At 38.2% G+C, this 6,220-nt stretch overlaps 1 non-coding gene across 1 annotated transcript; it reads right to left on the bottom strand.

The window, feature by feature from the left end:
- Positions 1-5,692: 5,692 nt before the first annotated feature.
- Positions 5,693-5,765, bottom strand: trnak-cuu (transfer RNA lysine (anticodon CUU)). Its single transcript has one exon. It is a non-coding gene; the product is annotated as a tRNA-Lys (tRNA).
- Between the last annotated feature and the right edge of the window lie 455 nt (positions 5,766-6,220).

Genomic DNA, 6,220 nt, shown 5'->3' with positions numbered 1-6,220 from the left:
ATTATGCTTGAATTAGTCCATTGCATTGCAGGTTTGCAGAAACCAGGAATCTGAGGTGCCATGGCGGGCTATCTTGGCAGCATGTGTGAAGCCACATGGACTAGAAGACTTACTATATACAGGCAGGGGGAGCAGAAACATTAATCTATGATACGGGAGCATCATAACCAATAACCAATCATAGTTGTATGGAAAAAATAGGACTAATGATGATGGGTAAACAGGTTTATTTCATGAAACATCTCTGTTATGGAATAACTATCACCTTCAATCAGGTGGGCAGCCTTTTACGGTTTCCCCGTGGTTAACCAAAGGTGTTTCCATTTTCAGCAATATTTTTAACAATTCAATTCATTCCAAGATATTCAGGGGTGGGGGTTAGGATTTACTGGGCACCTCTTAATTTCTTTACTTGACTGAGATCTGCAATGAAGACATATGGGGTGCCCTGGAATAGGCTCTTGCCAGAGCACCCTAAGCTTTCTGCTTGATTGGCAGTTGAAAGGGTATGAGACAGGGAACTCCACAGCGTTGGTCTGGAAGATTGGGAAATGGTATGGTCCAACTTAAGCAGTACCTTTTAAAAATCTTGCGCATCAATTCATACACTTAAAGAGCATATGCTACACTTATCAAATGTTTTAAAATTAAACTAGTTGCTAGTCCTAACTGTGCACACTGCCAGGCTCAGATGCATATGTTTTGGGAATGCTCACTGATCAGAGATTTCTGGACTCATGTTATGTCAATGCTGTCAGAGTTATTAGGATCTGCAATATTGCCTAATCCCTGCCTTTGTCTGCTCAATGACGACTGGTCTTTGTCTCTCAATTTAAATCTGCGTAGGTCTAATGCTGACAGGCCTTACAGCAGTGAAAAAGACCATACTGACACTATGGTTTAATCCTAATCTCCCTTTGATTCAATGCTAGATGGGCTACCAGAGTATAGCATCTCTTGATTGTACAGTGGTACGACTCAATAGAGCCAAGCCTGCCACTGTGTAGGCATGGTCAGGCATAGCTGTATCCATAAAGGACTACCTTAAAAGAAGGGCTTTCCCTCATCCCACACTCCTCCATATCCAGTAATATCAGACCTGGAGCAGGCCAGCTTTAGAAGTTGGTAGAAATGGATGGTTGTACACAATACATGGCTTTGTTTAACTGTTTTTTTTTCTTTTTTATTCAGTCTACTGTTATTTACTTTTACTCTGGAATGTCTGTCTCTTATTTGCATTTATTACTGCCACAGTTTCTTATTCTTTAAAAGAAAATATTTTTTATTCTGGTTTTCAAACATTATTGTTAGTTTGCTGCCCTGCTTGTGTTGCTGTTTGTGTGTTTGTTGTGTCCTGTAGTTTCAAAAATAAAAATTGTTGGTCACAAAAAGTCAACAAATCTGGGCAGTTCAGTTGTGCCGCCACTGAAGTAATTACGGTAGCCTAAAGGTGCTTGTTTGGCTTAGGCTACCGTAATTACTGTACTAGGAGTGCAAATGAATTTAAAAGGCAGCTGGCTTGACCACAGTCGCTCCACTTCTGAAATGTTCCCCATGGAGTATGACACCATGCGGAGGATGGAACAAAACTATGTTGCAGCTGTAACGCGACGCAGCCATGCCCAGTGGAACCAAGGTGCAAGGTGACTTCTTTATTAGGAGGAGGTGGGATGGAGGGATGGCTAGATAGGTAGTTAGATGGTGTCATGGGCGTCAGTGCTTCTTCTGTTGTGGATTTCCTGCGTCAAACACTGGAGCAAAATGGTGGCTCTGGAAAGAATTGCTTGTTGGGACTGATGGCCGGCTAAAAATATATATATACAAAGGTATGCTTAAACATGAATGCTCAAAAGTGCCTGTTATGCTGTTGGTATTACAGTGATACAGTGAACTTTATTTAGTGATGGGAAACACAAATATTGCACCAACTGAATAACAGTTATCAGAACTAGAAGTTCACGCCCCCTGGTGAACAGGAATGTAGGGGGCGCTGTCACTGCAGAAGGATAAATAAAATGTAAAGTTCTTTATTTTTGGTTATTACAGTTAAGTTATTACAGATATATAAGTGTAGAAACCACAACTAACACCAAGGAAACATTCATTTATGTTTGATTCTCAGATCAATGCTGAGGGTTTTTCCCTCAATTTCCCAGTATAACCTCTGAGAAAATGTTATATCATATGTTTTTCTTACTTAAATATATATTTCTTACTTTAATATCTTTCATTTCTTACTTAAATTTGGACCTTTTTCCCTCTCAGAAGTTGCATTGAACTATTTATTTTCCTCCCTTTCCATCTCTGTGGACATACTGTGGGCTAACCAGATCAAATCAAACATGACCGCAGTTGTGTTGAACCTTCACATCCTCCATCGTTTAAACACAAAGAGAATAATAAAAGTTATTGTAAGAAGTGATATTGTGAGAATCCCAGCTGTGTAAAAGCTATTATTTGCAGCTTTTTGAAGTCGGATAAATCTGCAGTGTCTAAACCTACGTGACTGAATGTTAATTTAATGATTGTCTGTCTGAGACCCCAGGGTGGGCAGAGGGCATGAAATATGGTATATTGTTTTGTGTGTGTGTGTGTGTGTGTGTGTGTGTGTGTGTGTGTGTGTGTGTTGCTTGCATTGTGTCTTAGTGTATATGTTAATGTTTTTTTTTTTATCATCTATAAGACAAATTATTTCATAGGCCTCAGCAGGGATGATACAGTACCAGCAGGCAGATAGATTACATGCCCACTGCTGTGGTGAAATGACTTTACTGTAATAGTTGATGATGCTTTATGGTCAAGGCTGGCGCAGGCAGCCATGTGTCACTAAATGTTGTTTTTTTTTTTGTTTTGTTTTTTTCCAATGGGAGCAGAATGACGATGAAAATTCACTGTGCATTATTATTACAGCTCGTGTTTCAGGTGGGTTTCTTCTTCCTCCTGAGCAGACGAGGAAGCTTCATCTGGCACACTCAGGCACAGAGCCATTAGCATACTTATGAACTTTCACACTGTCTTAATTCTCAAATTAAACACCTGCCTCATTCTGCCGCTGAGGTGTTTCTGAGAGTCTCATTCTCTCCTCTTCTCTAACTTTTTCCTCTCTTCCTCTTTCTCTCCCTCTCTTCTCTCAGGGTTTTAACTCCTTTTCCCTGTCACCTAACACTATGGAAAGCCATATATATACATGTTTTCTCTTTTTGTGATAGATTTCTGTGTGATGGAGGGAAAAAAAAAAGGCATGTTTTTACCAGGGGGAAATTTTTTTCGTTTAGTTTTTTTCACGTGACGGTCACAAAATAGTGATGAGTTAAAAGATGAGTTGTTCTCTAAGTATTACTTCTGTTATTAGTTCATCTGTAGATTATTTTATCAATGATTTCATTATTTTTTTTTATAAGTTTCTTTAAGTTCTTGTACAACCCAACATGATAAATTAAAATTGCTTATTCTGGCTGAACTAAAAGAAAAATATTCAATCGACAATGACATAAAACACATGCCGGATATTTTATATATGAAAATAAAATGAGTGTTTAACTATAGCCTAACAATAAAGTGTTCACTATTTCCCACCAAACTTTTGTCTCTGATGGTGAGGAGAGACCTTTGAAATTGCATTTATGTTTCAAGCAGGGAAAGAAATTATCCATTGAGCAAAATAGGGGCTAAAAAAGAACATTACAGACACTTTGCAGCATGTCTACAATCCTGGTTCCAGTCGTGGTGACAGAGTATGTGTGCAACAGAAGCAGGGAGGCTAAGAGTTGAAGGGTGAGATGAATTGTGGTGGTGGTGTGTATGTTGTGGTATGAGTCATTTTATGTTAGGTATGCGGTTGTAAGTATGTACATGTAAATATATATGTGTTAGTGCATGAGGGTAAAGATTATGAAGTTACAAAAGAGGAAAAAAGAGAAACCTCTACAAGAATGAATATGGATATGAATTTAAAGTGATAATTATCATAGCATGAATAATGGGAGGTGAAGCCAAGATGAGTAATTATTAAAAACAGAGAAAAAGGGTGCAAATGTTCAGAATTGATTTTTTTTTTTTAGCATGTAATGTTTTTTTTTGTTTGTTTTTTTGTTTACTTGTGCAAATGACTTAAAAAGACTAATTATTCATTAAAAATAATTAATTGAAATCTGATTAATTTTAACCAATTCACCTAATTGACTGAATTGTTTCAGCTCTAATTTTACAAAAACAGGCCTCTCAAGCTCATGAGATAATTTTCTGGATATAACTGGGAACAAACAAAATAAAAAGACATGTCCTCTTTGGCTTCCAGTATAATAGCTGGACTCCTTGCAACATTTTGTGATTTCTGATTCTCATTTTGCTGCATGATTTTGATGAATAAAAAAAGCTGATTGGCACATTTTTATAACATTTCATCAATATCACAAAAGTTGTCTCATGCTCTTTATGCTGGTTCAATTTCATTGTACACAGCCTGTCAAGAATGTCACATTTCTTTCAGTTCAGCTGTCAGACGTCAAATTTGTCACCAGCACCACCTCAAACTTTTATACCTGCTGTCTACCCCATGTGTATTCTATATCTCCATGGTGACTGTACTGTACTGAAAAATAAAATATGACCGTCATTAGCTGATACTAAAGAACAAGAACATTTTGTCCCCTACTAATAATTTGTCAAAAGACTGCTTTCACTTTTCTGCTGGAAACATTTTAAATGTTCATTCTGTCAGTTTATTTCCTTCAGTTCAGCTAGCTACTGTACAGTCTTTCATCTTACATATCCTTCCTCTTTTTTCCTCTCACCAGGCCTGAATGCATCATCTTTCCCTCTGTCTCTGAACAGTCACCCCTCTCCTCCGAGCTGTGCAGCCATATACGAAGTCCACTGTTTAATATTTCTCTATGCTAATGCTGTCTTTCTTCCTCTCAGCAGTGTAAAATCATTACATTTGTCTGCTGTCTATTAGATCCCTGCTAATTAAATAAAAGGTCAGACAAAGCGGCAGAGATGCCACAGAGAAACGCTCAACCTTCATGCCATGAGATAACACTGACACAGATCACTGTTGGTCCAGTTTGTGGCAAACAAAAAACTACTGTACTTGATGGTGTTGGGAGGGACTGCCACTGCATGTCCCAATCCAGCCTGTGACCTTTGTAGTATGTGCTACATATTCAGCAGAGTTGTAGCGCCCCATGATGGTCCAATATTGTAGCAGAGCTTTTTCTACATAACAGTGAAGTATAAACAAAATATCAATTTGGAATTTTTAAGATGAAGTTTGGATTATTGGCACAAAATTATGGCTGTGTGCAGGTTCCACTTGAAAATCTCCAACCCTTTTGCCAAACAGAATGTCCACAAACCTGGATTATGTTCAATGTCAGTGTCATTTCTTTCTACAATATCTACACATGGCATAATTAGGGTTAAACTTAAGAGCCACAAAATGTGGTGTAGAAAACTGTGTACAAAATTAGGAATCAGTCAATGAAATTGAACACTTTTGTTCTGTGCGGTGCCTTGCAAAGTACGCATGACATATTTGAGAACATCTCGTACAAAACCTGACCACAAACGGTAGAACTGTGATGATCCTGCGGCCTTCTTTGGCAAGATCAGCCACAGATTAAACATGAAACTGGGAGCACACATTTGAAGTCTACTGTTCCCCAAAGACAGCTCCAAAGAATAAGCTTTACACCCAATGTGGGGCTCGAACCCACGACCCTGAGATTAAGAGTCTCATGCTCTACCGACTGAGCTAACCGGGCTCTTCTTGCTTAGTAAAAGCTCTCATTTTTTCAGCTGTCTACAAAACGAAACTTTCCCACACTTTTAAAGAAAAAGTACCGGCTGGTGGGTTCTTCCAACATTTGCATGGAAATAAACCACCGCAAAGTGCATAACATATTGTGAAACAGTGTTGCATTTGATCCCAGAAATCAAGTCATCTAAACTTTGCAAGTGGTGGAGACAGCAAAATTAGATTCTCAAAAGTAAGCCACCGTTGAGTTTGATGTAAAAGGACTTGAGGGTATTGACATGGCCAACATGAGCAAGAAAACTCATAGTGATGATTATTTAAAATGAACTGAAAACAGTGCAAAATGTTACTTTTAATGACTGATTAATATTGGACTGGAAATCTAAGGATGAGTTCCATGAGAATCAGGGAAAAACATGCTTTGCATGTGTAATGCTAAGCTAAAATCAGCCTAGTCAGTAG

Source organism: Thunnus thynnus, chromosome 16, assembly GCF_963924715.1.
Source record: "Thunnus thynnus chromosome 16, fThuThy2.1, whole genome shotgun sequence".
NCBI classification, from domain to species: Eukaryota; Metazoa; Chordata; class Actinopteri; order Scombriformes; family Scombridae; genus Thunnus; species Thunnus thynnus.
This window is presented reverse-complemented; position numbering and strand designations above follow the sequence as displayed.